We start from the raw sequence: 19,706 nt of genomic DNA on the forward strand, positions 1-19,706 counted from the left end.
AGATTTAAAACCATTTTACGCTATTACCAGCACACTTTTGCTATTACCAGCATAATTTTTGTTTCACTGAATATGTTTGGTATTACCACCATTTTGTATTCGTCTCCACTGCACATGCACTAATTTTTTAAGTAACCAACTGTTCCGGTGCATGTCCCTGGGTTTGCCCAGGCTGTTTCTGAAGTTATCTGTCTTTTGCAAGCAAGAGCATTTCCATTTGCATTCATACATTACAACAAGGAATTTCACTGAGGTATAAAAAGGAATGAGTTCAAACAGGCATACAAGACTATTCAGACTAACATAGATCAACACTACATTCACATGTTCTCTTTTGCAACTAAGTTCCAAGTCTAATGCAATAATAAGTTATCCCACTGAATTCTCATGGATCACTTTAACAAATGATATCAGATTTCTAATAGGCATATTCTACACAGTTTTACGAAAAATTTTGAAACACATTTAAGCAACTTATTTTAACTCTACTAATGTTAACCACATACTAAGAGGAGTAATTTGAAAACCACGAACAGAAATCAAAAGAAAATTATTGCTAAGACATAAAAGAGTCGTCCCCCCCCCCCCCCCCCCCCCCCCCCCCCCCCCAAACCTAAACCTGACATTGTCTTCAATGGGGAAAAGTTAAAACATTAGAACGACTACAAAAGGAATAACAACTTAGCTAGTTATACTCCAACAGGGTGAGGGTTAAGCTCCCTCAGGGCTCCTAAATCCATAGGTGGGACCATATGTGTTTGGTAATCAACAATAATATTGAAAAGTCAATAAAGACCCCCAGGAATGATACATAGCCTCCCTCGAAGAAGGTTTACTGGTATCAGCCGTACCCATAGGTAATCATCCGTTGATGAAACCGCTATTCCACATCACACTTTGAAGAAATCTCCGTGTGACTGGCCACTGAAGGCAGCAGGAATCATGTGCTGAACACAAGTCCTTAAGTTACTCACCATAAGGTTTTCATTCAATACTTCAAGATCGAACTGGTCAATCCCAGAACGGCTGTTTGAGCACAGACCTCTCAAACTGGGGACCAAAAGTCTGGTCATCGACTACCGGAATAATATATGCTCTCAGCCAGCAAGAGAGTACCCCGAGTCCATGATGGGGCCGGCATCGCCGGGGGACCTCCAATCAATCAATACTAGAGTACACCAAAGGTTATCCCAAATAAGAATGAATAAACCAAAAAAAATAAAAATAAAACTGTAATGTAGAAAGGGATAGAAACGTGGGGATTGCCCACAATGTGCTAAGTTTATAGTCGTAAGCAAGACTCTGACGCATTCAAGATGAAATGACAAGTTCCTCCAAGAAAATCACCATCACCTCCTCCGGTGTGGGGACATTCTCAAGATACGGTTTGAGCCTCTGACCGTTAACTTTGAAGACCGAGCTGTCTCCGTGATTGCGGATCTCAATAGCGCCATGAAGAAACACCTGTGTGACTTCAAATGGACTGGACCACCTGGATTTTAGCTTCCCTGGAAACAAATGCAATTGTGAGTTATAAAGTAAAACATTCTGCCCAACAGTAAAAGATTTGCAAAAAATAGATTTATCATGTAAAAGCTTTGTTCGCTCCTTATACAATTTGGCATTCTCATAAGCATCATGATGTATCTCCTCCAACTCATTCAATTGCAATTTTCTCTCTTCACCTGCTTGAGTTAAATCAAAATTCAAAGCCTTAATTGCCCAATAAGCTCTATGCTCAAGCTCAACAGGTAGATGACATGCTTTGCCGAACACTAGGCGAAATGGAGACATCCCAATAGGAGTCTTATAAGCGGTTCGATAGGCCCATAAAGCATCGTCCAATCGAGTGGACCAATCTTTCCTATCAAAGCAAACCGACTTCTCCAAAATCCGTTTGATCTCCCTATTAGAGATTTCCACTTGACCACAAGTTTGCGGGTGGTACGGAGTGGACACCCGATGAGTGATGAAATATTTCTTCAATAAGGTCTCAAATGCTCTGTTACAAAAATGAGATCCCCCATCATTGATGATCGCTCTCAGGGTACCAAACCGATTAAAGATGTTTTCTTTTAAAAACTTGACCACCACTTTGTGATCATTTGTCTTACAGGCAATAGCTTCAATCTATTTAGAGACATATTCAACAGCAACAAGGATGTATTGATAGCCGAACGAGATAGGAAAAGGACCCATGAAGTCAATACCCCACACATCAAACAATTCAACAATAAGAATGGGGTTAAGAGGCATCATGTTCTTCCTAGACAAACAACCAGTTCGTTGGCATTTATCACACACACGACAAAACTCATGGGCATCTCTAAAAAATGAAGGCCAATAGAAACCACATTGCAAGACTTTAGCCGCGGTCTTTCTAGCACCAAAATGTCCACCACATGCGTGGGAATGACAAAATTCAAGAATGTTGGCAAAGTCTTGCTCATGTACACAACGCCTAATGACTTGGTCAGAACACACCTTGGACAAACAAGGGTCATCCAAAAAAATGTTTGACTTGGGAAAAGAATTTCAACCGATCTTGTTTACTCCAATAATCAGGAATCTTATGAGTTACAAGATAGTTGACTATGTCAGCAAACCAAGGCAACTGGGATACTTGGAGAAGTTGTTCATCAGGGAAGGAATCATTTAAAGGAAGGAATCCTTCTTGAGGTGCTACACAGATCCTAGATAGATGATCAGCAACAACATTCTCACAACCCTTCTTATCTCGATTCTCAAGGTCAAATTCTTGCAATTGCAAGATCCATCTAATCAAGCAAGGTTTAGTGTCCTTGATGGATAATAAGTACTTCAAAGCAGAATGATCAGTGAACACTATAACCTTTGACCCTAACAGATATGATCTGAATTTGTTCAAGGAAAACACAACAGCTAGCAACTCCTTCTCAGTGGTAGTGTAATTCAATTGAGCATCATGAAGAGTGCGGCTAACATACTGAATGACACAGGGAATTTTATCTGTATTTTGCCCCAAATAGTCCCCAATGCATAATCAGAGGCATCACACATCAACTCAAAAGGCAGAGACCAAGTAGGGGGTTGGACAATGGGTGCAGTGGACAAACATTTCTTCAGTGTCTCAAAAGCATAAATACAGGCATCATCAAAGGCAAAAGCAACATCTTGAGCAAGTAAATTCGTTAATGGACGAGATATTTTTCTAAAATCTTTAATGAAATGCCTATAGAACCCAGCATGGCCAAGGAAAGAACGCACCCCCTTCACAGAAGTAGGTGGTGGCAGATTGGCAATTAGGTCAACCTTAGCTTTGTCCACTTCTACACCCCGCTCAGACACTACATGTCCTAAAACAATTCCTTCTTTCACCATGAAGTGGCATTTCTCCCAATTCAAGACTAAATTGGACTTAATGCAACGGGACAATACGAGTGAAAGATTGTGCAGACATGTATCAAAACTAGAGCCAAACACAGAAAAGTCATCCATAAAGACCTCTAAAAAGTCACCAATCATGTCGGAAAAGATACTCATCATGCACAGTTGGAAAGTGGCGGGCGCATTGCATAAACCAAAAGGCATGCGTCTGTAAGCATAGGTGCCAAACGGACAAGTGAATGTGGTCTTTTCCTGGTCTTCTGGAGCAATTGGAATTTGATTGTAGCCGGAGTATCCATCTAAGAAGCAATAAAAATTATGGTCGGCCAATCGCTCTAGTACATGATCAATGAAAGGTAGTGGGAAGTGATCCTTCCTAGTGGCAGAATTAATTTTTCTATAGTCAATGCAGACACGCCACTTGGTGGTAGTTCTTGTGGGAATCAATTCACCACTTTCATTTTTCATTATCGTTATCCCCCCTTTCTTAGGGACAACTTGAATTGGACTCACCTAGGTGCTATCGGAAATAGGGTAAATGATTCCTGTCACAAGCAACCTGATGACTTCTTCTCTCACAACCTCCAGCATATGGGGATTTAACCTACATTGCATCTCACGTGAGGCTTTAGTCCCCTCTTCCAAATGAATATGATGCATGCATATGGAGGGCTAATCCCTTTTAAGGTATCAAGAGTCCACCCCAATGCCTCTTTGTGTGCTTGTAAAACTTCAGTCAATTGTTCCTCCTGCTCAGTACTCAAATCAGAGGAAATAATGACTGGTAATGAGTTCATGGGCCCCAAGAACGCATACTTCAACGTTGGAGGAAGTGGCTTAAGATCTAGCTTGGAAGTTTCAAGAGGTTTATCCAAGTCAAGATGAAGATCCTGTGGATGATCAGTTGTGATAACCTCATAAGCTTCCTCCAACAGAGGTACAGAATTGAGTAAAGAATCAACCTCTCGGAAATATGTTTCCTCATCAAAATAGTCCATGTCTAAAGATGTTATGCAAGACTCAAAAGATTCAAGAGTGGATTCGTCATCAAGCACAACAATTTCTATCTTAAATGCAGGACTCAGATCATCAGACTCAAGTGGGTGGTGCCCAGCATTAAATACATTCAATGAGACCTTAAAATTCCAAAAGACAACTCCAACTCACCACTTTTACAATGAATGATAGCATTAGATGTGGCTAAGAAGGGACGTCCTAGGATGACAGGAATTTGGTTGGTCACATTGACTACTGGTTCTGTATCAAGAACCATGAAATCAACCAGGAACAGAAATTTGTCCACTTTTATCAAAACATCTTCAACTATTCCTCGTGGTATCTTGACAGAACGGTCAGCTAGTTGAAGTGTGATGGGAGTAGGCTTCAATTCCCCCAAACCTAATTGCTGGTACACAAAGAAAGGAAGCAAATTCACACTTGCCCCTAAGTCAAGAAGAACTCTCTGGATGGTATGTTCACCAATGACACATGAAATTGCGGGACATCCAGGATCTTTAACTTTAAGAGGAGTGTTGAGCTTCAGAATTGAGCTTACATTCTCAGTAAGAAAGACCTTTTTGTTAACATGTTGTTTTCTCTTGTGTACAAAGGTCTTTCAAAAATCGGGCATAGGCAGGGACTTGCCTAATAGCATCAAGAAGTGGAATGTTAAGGTGAACCTTACTAAACAGTTCCAACGTTTCATGCATGCTATCTCCTTTCCTAGGTGGGCCCGATAACCTCTGTGGATAAGGAGCTAGTGGGACTTGGTTAGGGATCTGCTTGGCTGTTGGTGGAGAACTTGGAGGTTCTTCACCCAATGATGTGTCCCCATTGTCATTCTTTGACTCCTTAGACTTAGTGGTCCCTACCCCATTGTTCAACTCATGACCACTCCTAAGGGTGGTTATGGCTTTGGCTTGCTCATGGTGGGGTTTGGAACTCAACCCACTCTCATGTGTGCTTTTGGGGTTAGGAATGGTTTGACTCGGGAATCTATTTTGTGCTTGTTCACTCATTTGGCTGGCCAACTGACTCACTTTCATTTCAAGTTTAGCAATGGAGGACAATGTATTCTGCATGAATAATTGAAGTGTATCCTCAAGTGAAGGTTTTTGTGGAATCAATGGCTGTTGAGTGAAGTGTGGGCGTGGAGCTTGGGGTTGAGTAAACCCTGGAGGACCCCCAACCTGTGGGCCCTTGGACGATGAGAAATTTGGGTGCCTAGCCCAACCCGGATTATATGTTTCTGAAAAAGGATCATTCCGGTTTGGTCTATGAAAATTCTGGACTGCATTCAAGTCCTCAATGAGCTCTGGGTAGGATGAACTAGATGGACACATTTGTGTGGGATGAGATGAACCAGAGCATATGGCATAGATAGTAGATGGGTTAGGAGCAGGTGAACTCTTGGACACCATAAGGGCATCAATTTTTCTAATCAACCCCTCAATCTTGGCCATGATCATAGGTGTTTCACTAACCTCGTAGAGACCCCCTCTTTTGGCTTTGTGGGATCTCCTATTAACATTAAATGACGAACCCCACTGCTGAGATTGATCACTCAACGTTTCAAAAAAAGTCCCATGCCTCACTAGCACTCTTACCCATCAAACTCCCACCACTCGTTGCATCTACCATGGATCTAACCTGGGGTGTAAGACCTTGATAAAAGTATTGCACTAAATGCCATTTCTCAAACCCATGATGCGGACACCTACGGATAAAATCCTTCCATTTCTCCCAAGCCTCATAAAAGTGTTCACCCTCCTGCTGCATAAAGTTGGAGATTTCTCTTCTGAGGGATGTAGTTCTTTGAATGGGAAAGTACTTGGACAAAAATTTCGTGACTAATGTGTCCCATGAAGTAATGCTGCCCACCTCTAAGGAATTAAGCCAAGACTTGACGTTATCCTTAAGTGAAAATGGAAAAAGTCTTAACCGGATAGAGTCATCTGAGAAATTCTGGAATTTCAAAGTTGCACAAATATCTAAGAATTCCTTGATGTGGTAATATGGGTCCTCCTTCTCCAACCCATAGAATGTAGGGAGGAGTTGGATCACACCCGGTTTCAACTCATAGCTGGCGGCAGTAGTGGGTGGCAATATAATGCAAGAACGTGATGTGAAGTGGGATGAGATAGAATAATCCCTTAGGGCTCTACGGTCACCTGCTGCAGGTAACTGTAATGGTTCACCCTGATTTGCCATGGTAGCTCCTAACTTGATTTCGGGTGTTTTCCTACAAATCTGTTCTACCTCTTCAACAAAGGGAGCTAATGGTCCACCTAGGGAGCGGCACCCGTGCATAAAAACACAAAAAGAAACAAAACGAACTATCAAATTAAGCTAACAAACTCACTACTAAAAATATGAACTAACTAGAAGAAATAAAAATAATTTCATACAAAATCACCATGCTAAAATTATGAAAGCAACAAAAAATAAAATAAAATCAAATCAAATAAAAATTAATCTAACCTAAGACCATGGAGAACAAAGAAATACACTTAATACGTGCCTCCCCGTCAACGGCGCCAAAAACTTGATGTAGAATTTAGTTACATCGGCTTTTATACCTCACAAGCGTACGAATCGTTCATGTAATTTAGCGGGAAGCGAGGGTCATATCCACAGGGAGGACTGAATTTTGTGTATTCTTCAGTCAACTAGCCTAACCAAATATGATGAACTAATATGAACTAAACACTAATTATATCCTAAATTATCAAGCAATCATCTGGTTAACTACTTGCACAACAGGAAACGTCAACTCTGGATTTTACAGTGATTCGTGCCTCTCTTGAGTACCACGTAACCACGGATCCGATTTCTCAATCCTTACGTCTAGCCCCTCTCGGGCGCATAGAGTGAAAGATAGAAATCGAATTAAAATACCAAAATCCAACTCCAATTATAATCCTACCCTAATTAGCTAATTTAATCAAATATCCGAAAAACAAATATTCAATAAACATTAATTATCAAATAAGATTCAATAAACATTCAAAACCTAAGTTCAAACTATATAAAAAATTAAATTAAAAAATGATGAATTACTCCCCTTCTCCTTCGTCTCGCTCGGGCAGCAACTCGTTCTCACGGGTGCTGCAATTTCCCAAAATTAATGGCTTCGGGTAGCAAGAGTGAGTGGCCGGAGGTAGAGACAATGCCGACGACGAAGGTTAGAAGCTGACGGACGGAGGTAACATCTGGCGAAGAACAAAACAGAGCTGAAGTTCTCTAACCGGCTCTCTCGAGTCTTGGTCGGAGTTGGAATAGCTCCGGGAATGGTCGGAAATATGTAATAGATGCTGGAGGATGGTCGGAATGCGGAATTGGCACCGGAGAAGCTCTCTCGGATCACCTCCTGGCCTGGCGAGCAGAAACTAGCACTGTCGTACTTACCTCGACGGAGACTCTCTCGAGCTCTCCTCAGGTTTGTTCTCGGTTGTTGGACGGCAGTGGATGACGGTGGCGCTACGAAAGACAGTGGCACGGCGAATGACGGTGGGGTCTTCCCCTATTTCCGATCGACGGTTGTGCCCTTCTCCTTCCTCTCGCTCGGGCAGCAACTCATTCTCACGGGTGCTGCAATTTCCCAAAATTAATGGCTTCGGGTAGCAAGAGTGAGTGGCCAGAGGTAGAGACGACGCTGGCAACGAAGGTTAGAAGCCGACGGACGGAGGTAACGTCCGGCGAAGAACGAAATAGAGCTGAAGTTCTCTAACCGGCTCTCTTGAGTCTCGGTCGGAGTCGGAATAGCTCCGGGAATGGTCGAAAATATGTAATAGACGCCGGAGGATGGTCGGAATGCAGAATTGGCACCGGAGAAGCCCTCTCGGATCACCTCCCGGACTGGCGAACAGAAACTAGCACTGTCGAACTCATCTTGACGGAGACTCTCTCGAGCTCTCCTCGGGTTTGTTCTCGGTTGCTGGACGGCGGTGGCACTGCGAAAGACAGTGGCGCAGTGAACGACGGTGGGAAACTCCTCTCGGGTCTTCCCTTGTTTTCGATCGACGGTCGCGCCCTATTTTGGTCGATCCTCTCTGTTTTCTCTTGACGCTCTCCACCCCCCCCCCCCCCCCCCCCCCCGACGCTCCTCTTTTCCTCCCTTGTAATACCATTTTCCTTTGTTTTAAAACGATTTGCCCTAAAAATCACCTCCATTTCACTAAGGGCATTTTGATAAATATCTCCTTCTCCACCAAAATTCTCCTAAAATTCCATAATTGAATCCATAAAAAGCATTTCAGGAAGAAATAAACCTTAAAACAATGAAATATAATTCAGGAGAGAAAAATATGCAATATAGACAGTGATTAATGCCAAATTCAATAAATACACGTTTCATTTGAAAAACGATAAATAACCACCTATAACACAATTATAAAGGTTATTCTATTATAATTAACCTAGTTCTCATGTCAGAATATGGCATCTATCAGTCAGCTTTTTGTAAATGGGCAAAATAATGGCTTGTTTGACTTGGGTAAATATCCCACCGCACGTTCACTTGAGAATTTAATGTTATTCTCTTTAAAAGGTTTGGATCCATAGGTCATTTGCATCTTTAACATGTTTCAGGTTTGCATATCCATTTTAAAACATGTGTAGAAAAATATCTATCTTTTAAAATTCTGAGTTATTAGGGTTGAACAAGTGGAATTTTCCAAATTTGGATAACAAAACTTTTGTGTTCTTTTGTGGTGTGTAAATAAATTTTCTTTACTTACGTTTGTTTATTTCTTTAAATTGTTTCCATACATAAATTCTAAACTTTTCATTTTGTTGTGATCTATTCGCCTTTTATCTCTTTTTTTTGTTTACGAGATGAAGGGAAAGTGAAAACTCAAGTTGTGTATTAAGAAAAAAGTATTCATTTAAAATGGAAATGCACAATGCACAAATGTAGAGAGCAGTAACTCCAAAAAGTGGTTGTAATTTCTAGGGATTGTAAACTCTTTTAAGTTTTTATATATCGGGTTTTGCAATCGTCGGGAAAAGGGGGAGGAGGGGGATTTTTAACTGAGTGTTGACACCCAATCCATAAGTCATTCCCTACAAAAAAATAGCCCGCTACGAATGATAAATCACTTTACAAACATCTATTATCATTAGGTCAGCTTTTTGTAAATGGGGAAAATAATGGCTAGTATAACTCTGGTAAATATCCCACCGCACGTTCACTTTAGAATTTAATGTTATTCTCTTTTAAAAGGTTTGCATCCATTGGTTATTGCTTTAAATTCTTTCCATACATAAATTCTAAATTTTCATTTTGTTGTGATCTTTTTGCCTTTTATCTCTTTTTTGTGTTTACGAGATGAAGGGAAAGTGCAAACTCACGTTTTGATTTAAGAAAAAAGTAAACATCTAATATGGAAATGCACAATGGTCAAATGTAGAGAGAGGTAATCCAGAAAAGTGTCTGTAATTTTTAAGGATCGTAAACTCTTTTTAGTTTTTATATATCAGGTTCTACAATTGTCGAGAAAAGGGGGAGGTGGTGGATTTTTAACTGAGTGTTGACTCCCAATCCATAAGTCAGTCCTTAAAAAAATATTGCCTGTTGCTTATGATAAATAACTTTAGAATCATCTATGATCGTTAGGTCAGCTTTTTGTAAATGGGCAAAATAATGGCTTGTTTGACTCGGATAAATATCCCACTACATGTTAACTTGAGAATTTAATGTTATTATCTATAAATGGTTTGGATCCATAGGTCATTTGCTTCTTTAACATCTTTCAAGCATGCATATCCATTTTTTAAAACATGTGTAGAAATATCTCTTTCTTATAAAATTCTGAGCTATTTGGGTTGAACTAGTGGAATTTCCCAAACTTGGATAATAAAACTTTTCTGTTCATTTGTGGTGTGTGAATAAATTTTCTTTACTTACATTTGTTTATTCTAAAATTTTCATTTTTTTGTGGTCTATTTGCCTTTTATCATTTTTTTTTGTTTACGAGATGAAGGGAAAGTGAAAACTCAAGTTTTTTTTTAAGAAAAAAGTTTTCATTTAAAATGGAAATGCACAATGCACAAATGTAGAGAGAGGTAACTCCAAAAAGTGGTTGTAATTTTTAGGGATTGTAAACTCTTTAAAGTTTTTACATATCAGGTTTTGCAATCGTAGGGAAAAGGGGGAGGCAGGGGATTTTTAACTGAGTGTTGACGCCCAATCCATAAGTCATTCCCTACAAAAAAAATAGCCCGCTACAAATGATAAATCACTTTACAATCATCTATTATCATTAGGTCAGCTTTTTGTAAATGGGGAAAATAATGGCTAGTATAACTCTGGTAAATATCCCACCGCACGTTCACTTTAGAATTTAATGTTATTCTCTTTTAAAAGGTTTGCATCCATTGGTTATTGCTTTAAATTCTTTCCATACATAAATTCTAAATTTTCATTTTGTTGTGATCTTTTTGCCTTTTTTCTCTTTTTGTGTTTACAAGATGAAGGGAAAGTGAAAACTCAAGTTTTGATTTAATAAAAAAGTTCACATCTAATATGGAAATACACAATGCACAAATGTAGAGAGAGGTACTTCAGAAAAGTGTTTGTAATTTTTAAGGATCGTCAACTCTTTTTAGTTTATATATATCAGGTTCTGCAATTGTCGAGAAAAAGGGAAGGCGGGGGATTTTTAACTGAGTGTTGACTCCCAATCCATAAGTCAGTTCTTAAAAAAATATTGCCCGTTGCTTATGATAAATAACTTTAGAATCACCTATGATCGTTAGGTCAGTTTTTTGTAAATGGGCAAAATAATGGCTTGTTTGACTCAAGTAAATATTCTCTTGAAAATGTTTCGATCCATAGGTCATTTGCATCTTTAACATGTTTCAATCTTTCATGTCCATTTTTTAAAAAAAGTGTAGAAAAATCTCTTTCTTATAAAATTCCGAGCGATTAGGGTTGAACTAGTGGAATTTCCCAAACTTGGATAACAAAACTTCTGTGTTCGTTTTTATTACTTACATTTGTTTTTAACTTTAAATTATTTACATACATAAAATTTAAAATTTTCATTTTGTTATGATCTATTTGCCTTTTATCGCTTTTTTTGTTTACGAGATGAAGAGAAAGTGAAAACTCAAGTTTTGATTCAAGAAAAAAGTATGCATCTAAAATGGAAATGCACAATTCACAAATGTAGAGAGAGATAATTCCAAAAACTGACTATAATTTTTTGGGATTGTAAACTCTTTTTAGTTTTTATATATCAAGTTCTTCATTCGTCAGGAAAAGGGGGAGGCGGGAGATTTTTAACTGATTCTTGACTCCCAATCCATAAGTCATTCCTTACAAAAATATAGCCCGTTACGCTTGATAAATCACTTTACAATCATCAATGATCGCTAGGTCAGGTTTTTGTAAATGGGCAAAATAATGGCTTGTTTGACTCGGGTAAATGTCCCACCGCACGTTCACTTGAGAATTTAATGTTATTCTCTTTAAAAGGTTTGGATCCATAGGACCTTTCCATCTTTAACATGTTTCAAGCATGCATATCCTTTTTTTAAAACATGTGTAGAAAAATCTCTTTCTTATAAAATTCCGAGCTATTAGGGTTGAACTAGTGGAATTTCCCAAACTTGAATTTCATAAATTTTGTGTACATTTGTTGTGTGTGAATAAATTTTCTTGACTTATAATTTTTTATTTCTTTAAATTCTTTCCATACATAAACTCTAAAATTTTCATTTTGTTGCGATCTATTTGCCTTATATCTTTTTTTTTTTTTTTGTTTACGAGATGAAGGGAAAGTGAAAACTCAAGTTTTGATTTACGAAAAAAATATATATCTAAAATGGAAATTCACAATAGACAAATGTAGAGAGAGATAATTCGAAAAATTGTCTATAATTTTTAGAGATTTTAAACTCTTTTTAGTTTTTATATACCAGGTTCTGCAATCGTCGGGGAAAAGGGAAGGCGGGGGATTTTTAATTGAGTGTTGACACCCATTCCATAAGTCCATCCTTACATAAATATAGCCCGTTACGCATGATAAATAACTTTACAATCATCTACGATCATTAGGTCAACTTTTTGTAAATGGGCAAAATAATGGCTTGTTTGGCTCGGGTAAATAGCCCACCGCACGTTCATTTGAGAATTTAATGTTATTCTCTTTAAAAGGTTTGGATCCATTGGTGATTTGCATCTTTAACATGTTTCAATCATGCATATCCATATTTTAAAACATGTGTAGAAAAATCTCTTTCTTATAAAATTCAGAGCTAATAGAGTTGAACTAGTGGAATTTCTCAAACATTGATAACAAAACTTGTGTGTTCATTTGTGGTTTGTGAATAAATTGTTTTTACTTACATTTTAATATTGCTTTAAATTATTTCCATAAATAAAATCTATAATTTTCATTTTGTTGGGTTCTATTTGCCTTTTATTTCTTTTTTTTGTTTACGAGATGATGGGAAAGTGAAAGTTCGAGTTTTGATTTAAGAAAAAAATAGACGTCTAAAATGCAAATGCACAATGCACAAATGTAGAGAGTGGAAATTCCAGAAAGTATATGTAATTTTTAGGGATTGTAAACTCTTTTTAGTTTTTATATATCGGATTCTGCAATCGTAGGGAACAAGGGGAGGCGGGGGATTTTTAACTGAGTGTTGACTCCCAATCCAAAAGTCTTTCCTTACAAAAATATAGCCCATTACGCATGATAAATCTCATTACAATCCACTATGATCGTTAGGTTAACTTTTTGTAAATGGGCAAAATAATGGCTTGTTTGACTCAGGTAAATAGCACACCGAACGTTCATTTGAGAATTTAATGTTATTCTCTTTAAAAGGTTTGGATCCATTGGTGATTTGCATCTTTAACATGTTTCAAGCATGCATGTCCATTTTTTAAAATATGTGTAGAAAAATCTCTTTCTTATAAAATTCCGACCTATTAGGGTTGAACTAGTAGAATTTCCCAAACTTTGATAACAAAACTTTTGTGTTCTTTTGTGGTGTGTGAATAAATTTTCTTTACCTACAATTGTTTATTGCTTTAAATTCTTTCCATACATAAACTCTAAAATTTTCATTTTTCTATGATCCATTTGCCTTTTATCTTTTTTTATTTTTATCTACGAGATGAAGGGAAAGTGAAAACTCAAATTTTGATTTAAAAAAAAGTATACATCTAAAATGGAAATGCACAATGCACAATTGTAGAGGGAGATAATTCCAGAAAGTGTCTATAATTTTTTGGGATTGTAAACTCTTTTTAGTTGTTATATATCAGGTTCTGCAATCGTCTGGAAAAGGGGGAGGTGGGGGATATTTAACTGAATGTTGACTCCCAATCCAAAAATCATTCCTTAAAAAAATATAGCCTGTTATGCATGATAAATCACTTTACAATCATCTATGATCGTTAGGTCAGCTTTTTGTAAATAGGCAAAATAATGGCTTGTTTGACTCGGGTAAATATCCCACCGCACGTGCACTAGAGAATTTAATGTTATTCTCTTTAAAAGGTTTGGATCCATAGGTCATTTACATCTTTAACATGTTTCAAGCATGCATATCCATTTTTTAAAACTTTTGTAGAAAAATATCTTTCTTATAAAATTCCGAGCTATTAGGGTTGAACTAGTGGAATTTCCAAAACTTGGATAACAAAAATTTTGTGTTCATTTGTGGTGTGAGAATAAATTTTCTTTCCTTACATTTGTTTATTGCTTTAAATTCTTTCAATATATAAACTCTAAAATTTTCATTTTGTGGTGATCTATTTGCGTTTTATCTCTTTTTTTGGTTTTCGAGATGAAGGGAAAGTGAAAACTCAAGTTTCGATTTATTAAAAATGTATACATCTAAAATGGAAATTCACAATGCACAAATGTAGAGAGAGATAATTAAAAAAAGTGTCTGTAATATTTAGGGATTGTAAACTCTTTTTAGTTTTTATATATCAGGTTTTGCAATCGTCATGAAAAGGTGGAGGCGGGGGATTTTTAACTGAGTGTTGACTCCCAATCCATAAGTCATTCCTTACAAAAATATAGGCCATTACGCATGCTAAATCACTTTACAATCATCTATGATCTTTAGGTCAGCTTTTTGTAAATGGGCAAAATAATTGCTTGTTTGACTCGGGTAAAAATCCCACCGCAAGTTCACTTGAGAATTTAATGTTATTCTCTTTAAATGGTTTGGATCCATAGGTCATTTGCATATTTAACATGTTTCAAGCAGGCATATCCATTTTTTAAAACAAGTGTAGAAAATTCTTTCTTATAAAATTCCGAGCTATTAGGGTTGAACTAGTGGAATTTCCCAAACTAGGATAACAAAACCTTTGTGTTCATTTGTGGTGTGTGAATTAATTTTCTTTACTTATTTTTTTTTATTGCTTTAAATTCTTTCCTTACATAAACTCTAAAACTTTCATTTTGTTGTGATCTATATGGCTTTTATCTCTTTTTTTTGTTTACGAGATGAAGGGAAAGTGAAAACTCAAGTTTGATTTAAGAAAAAAGAATACATCTAAAATGGAAATGCACAATGCTCAAATGTAGAGAGAGATAATTCTAAAAGGTGTCTGTAATTTTTAAGGATTGTAAACTCTTTTTTATTATATATATTAGGTTATGCAATCGTCGGGAAAAGGGAGAGGCGGGGGATTTTTAAGTGAGTGTTGACTCCCAATCCATATGTAATTCCTAACAAAAAAATATTCCGCTACGCCTGATAAATTACTTTACAATCATCTATGATCGTTAGGTCAGCTTCTTGTAAATGGGCAAAATAATGGCTTGTTTGAATCGGGTAAATATCCCACCGCATGTTCACTTGAGAATTTAATGTTGTTCTCTTTAAAAGGTTTGGATCCATAGGTCATTTGCATCTTTAGCATGATTCAAGCATGCATATCAATAATTTAAAACATGGGTAGAAAGATCTTTTTCTTATAAAATTCCGAGCTATTAGGGTTGAACTAGTGGAATTACCCTAACAAAACTTTTGTGCTCATTTGTGATGTGTGAATAAATTTTCCTTACTTGCATTTCTTTACTGGTTTAAATTCTTTCTATATATAAACTCTAAAATTTTTAATTTTTTGTGAACTATTTGCCTTTTTATCTTTTTTTTTTTTTTGGTTTACGAGATGAAGGGATAGAGAAAACTCAAGTTTTGATTTAAAAAAAAAGTATGCATCTAAAATGAAATGAACAATGCACAAATGTAGAGAGAGATAATTCACAAAAGTGTCTGTAATTTTTAAGGATTGTAAAATCTTTTTAGTATTTATATATTAGGTTTTACAATCATCGGGAAAAGGGGGTGGCGGGGGATTTTTAACTGAGTGTTGACTCCCAATCCATAAGTCATTCCTTAAAAAAATATAGCCCGTTACGTGTGATAAATCACTTTACAATCATCTATGTTGATTAACACAACTTTTTGAAAACCGACAAAACAATGGCTTGTTTGACTTAGGTAAATATCCCATCACACATTCACTTGAGAATTTAGTGTTATTCACTTTAAAAGGTTTGGATCCATAGATCATTTTTATTTTTAACATGTTTCAAGAATGCATTTCCATTATTCAAAGCATGTGTAGAAAAATATCTTTCTTATGAAATTTCAAACTATTAGGGTTGAACAAGTGGAATTTCCCAAACTTGGATAACAAAACTTTTGTGTTCATTGGTGGTGTGTGAATAAATTTTCTTTAATAACATTTGTTTATTGCTTAAAATTCTTTCTGTACATAAATTCTAAAATTTTCATTTTGTTGTGATCTTTTTGACTTTTATCTCTTTTTTTTGTTTACGAGATGAAAGTAAAGTGAAAACTCAAGTTTTTATCTAAGAAAGAAGTGTACCACTAAAATGGAAATGCTCAATGCACAAATAGAGAGAGAGATAACTCCAACAAGTGTCTGTAATTTTTAGGGATTGTAAACACTTTTTAGTTTTTATATATCAGGTTCTGCAATCATCAGGAAGAGGGGGAGGCGGGGGAATTTTAGCTGAGTGTTGACCCCCAGTCCATAAGTCATTCCTTACAAAAATATGGCCCGTTACGCATGATAAATCACTTTACAATCTTCTATGATCATTAGGTCAGCTTTTTGTGTATGGGCAAAATAATTGGTTGTTTGACTCGCGTAAATATTCCACCGCACGTTCACATGAGAATTTAATGTTATTCTCTTTAAAAGGTTCGGATCCTTTGGTCATTTGAATCTTTAACATGTTTCAAGCATGCATATCCATTTTTTAAAACATGTGTAGAAAAATCTCTTTCTTATAAAATTTCGAGCTATTAAGGTTGAAATAGAGGAATTTCCCAAACTTGGAAAAATAAACTTTTATGTTCATTTGTAGTGTGTGAATAAATTTTCTTTACTTACATTTTTTTATTGGTTGAAATTTCTTGGATACATAAACTCTAAAATTTTCATTTTGTTGTGATCTATTTGCCTTTAATCTCTTTTTTTTGTTTACGAGATGAAGGGAAAGTGAAAACTCAAGTTTTGATTTATAAAAAAGGTATACATCTAAAATGGTTATGCAAAATGAAAAAATGTAGAGAGAGATAATTCCAAAAAGTGTCTATAATTCTTAGGGATTGTAAACACTTTTTAGTTTTTATAAATCAAGTTCTGCAATTGTCGGGAAAAGGGGGAGGCGAGGGATTTTTAACTGAGTGTTGGCACCCAATCCATAAGTCATTCCTTACAAAAATATAACCCGTTACGCATGATAAAACACTTTACATTCATCTATGATCGTTAGGTCAGCTTATTGTAAATGGGCAAAATAATGGCTTGTTTGACTCGGGTAAATATTCCACCGCACGTTCACTCTATAATTTAATGTTATTCTCTTTAAAAGTTTTTGATCCATAGGTCATTTGAATCTTTAACATGTTTCAAGAATGCATTTCCATTTTTTAAAACATATTTATAAAAATCTCTTTCTTATAAAATTCCGAGCTATTTGGGTTGAACTAGTGGAATTACCCAAACTTGGATAACAAAATTTGTGTTCATTTGTGGTGTGTGAAAAATTTTTCTTTACTTACATTTGTTTAAAGGAAAGTGAAAACGCAAATTTTATTTAAGAAAAAAGTATACATCTAAAATAGAAATGCACAATGCACAAATGTAGAGAGAGATATTTCCAAAAAGTGTCTATAATTTTTAGGGATTGTAAACTCTTTTTACGTTTTAAATAGGGTTCTGCAATCGTCAGGAAAAGGGGGAGACTGGGAATTTTTTACTGAGTGTTGACTCCCTATAAATAAGTCATTCCTTAAAAAAATATAGCCCATTACACATGATAAATCACTTTACAATCATGTACGATTGTTAAGTAAGCTTTTTTGTAAATGGGAAAAAAATGGCTTGTTTGACTCGGGTAAATATCCCACCGCACATTCACTTGAGAATTTAATGTTATTCTATTTAAAAGGTTTGGATCCATAGGTCATTTGCATCTTTAACATGTTTCAAGAATTAATATCCATTTTTTAAAACATGTGTAGCAAAATCTCTTTCTTATCAAATTCCGAGCTATTTGGGTTGAATTAGTGGAATTACCCAAACTTGAATAACAAAACTTTTATCTTCATTTGTAGAGTGTGAATAAATTTTGTTTACTTAAATTTGTTTACTGCTTGAAATTCTTTCCATACATAAACTCTAAAATTTCCATTTTTTTGTGATCTATTTGCCTTTTATCTCATTTTTTTGTTTACGAGATGAAGGGAAAGTGAAAACTCAAGTTTTGATTTAAGAAAAAAGTATACATCTAAAATGGAAATGCACAATGTACAAATGTACAGAGAGATAATTCCAAAAATTTTCTGTAATTTTTAGGGATTGTAAACTCTTTTTAGTTTTTATATTTATATATCAGGTTTTGCAATCGTCGGGAAAAGGGGAGGCGGGGGTTTTTAACTGAGTGTTGACTCCAAATCCTTAAGTCATTACCTACAAAAAATATAGCCCTTTACGCATGATAAATCACTTTACAATGATCTATGATCGTTAGGTTAGCTTTTTGAAATGGGTAAAGATATAGCTTGTTTAACTCATGTAAATATCCCACCGCACGTTCACTTAAGAATTTAATGTTATTCTCTTTAAAAGGTTTGGATCCATAGGTCATTTGCATCTTTAACATGTTTCAAACATGCATATCCAATTTTTAAAACTTGTGTAGAAAAATCTCTTTCTTATAAAATTCCGAGCTACTAGAGTTGAACTAGTGGAATTTCGCAAACTTGGATAACCAAACTTTTGTATTCATTTTGTGGTGTGCGAATAAATTTTCTTTACTTACATTTGTTTATTGCTTAAAATTCTTTCCATACATAAATTTGAAATTATTGTGATCTATTTGCCTTTTTTCACTTTTTTTTTGTTTACGAGATGAAGGTAAAGTACACTCAAGTTTTGACTTAAGAAAAAAGTATATATCTCAAATGGAAATGCACAATGCACAAATGTTGGGAGAGGTAATTCAGAAAAGTGTCTGTAATTTTTTGGGATTTTTACATCTTTTTACTTTTTATATATCATGTTCTGCAATCGTCAAAAGAGGGGAGGTGGGGGATTTTTAACTAAGTGTTGACTCCCAATCCATAAGTCATTCCTTACAAAATATTGCCCGTCACGAATGATAAATCACTTCACAATCATCTATGATTCGAAGGTCAGCTTTTTGTTAATTGGCAAAATAATGGCTAGTTTGACTCGGGTAAATATCCCACCGCACGTTCATTTGAGAATTTAATGTTATTCTCTTTGAAAGGTTTGGATCCATAGGTCATTTGAATATTTAACATGTTTCAAGCAATCATCTCTATTTTTAAAACATGTGTAGAAAAATCTCTTTCTCATAAAATTCTGAGTTATTAGGGTTGAACTATTGGAATTTCCCAAACTTGGATAAGAAAACTTTTTAGTGCGTTTGTGGTGTGTGAATAAATTTTCTATACTTACATTTTTTTACCATTTTAAATTCTTTCCATATATAAACTCTAAAATTTTCATTTTGTTGTGATCTATTTGTGTTTTCTCTCTTTTTTTTGTTTACGAGATGAAGGGAAAGTGAAAACTCAAGTTTTAATTTAAGAAAAAAGTATACATCTAAAATAGAAATGCACAATGAACAAATGTAGAGAGAGATAATTCCAAAAAGTGTTTGTAATTTTTAGGAATTGTAAATTTTTTTTAGCTTTTATATATTAGGTTCTGCGATCGTCGAGAAAAGGGGGATGTTGGGGAATTTTAACTGAGTGTTGAATCCTAATCCATAAGTCATTCCTTAAAAAAATATAGC

At 35.7% G+C, this 19,706-nt stretch overlaps 1 non-coding gene across 1 annotated transcript; it reads left to right on the forward strand.

The window, feature by feature from the left end:
• Positions 1-6,064: 6,064 nt before the first annotated feature.
• LOC137965144 (small nucleolar RNA R71) lies at positions 6,065-6,172 on the forward strand. Its single transcript, XR_011116015.1, has one exon. It is a non-coding gene; the product is annotated as a small nucleolar RNA R71 (small nucleolar RNA).
• Positions 6,173-19,706: the final 13,534 nt, after the last annotated feature.

Source organism: Aristolochia californica, unplaced genomic scaffold, assembly GCF_029961685.1.
Source record: "Aristolochia californica isolate CCGP_79_NKW_82.1479 unplaced genomic scaffold, dmAriCali1.0.hap1 SCAF_1, whole genome shotgun sequence".
In the NCBI taxonomy this organism is placed as follows: domain Eukaryota; kingdom Viridiplantae; phylum Streptophyta; class Magnoliopsida; order Piperales; family Aristolochiaceae; genus Aristolochia; species Aristolochia californica.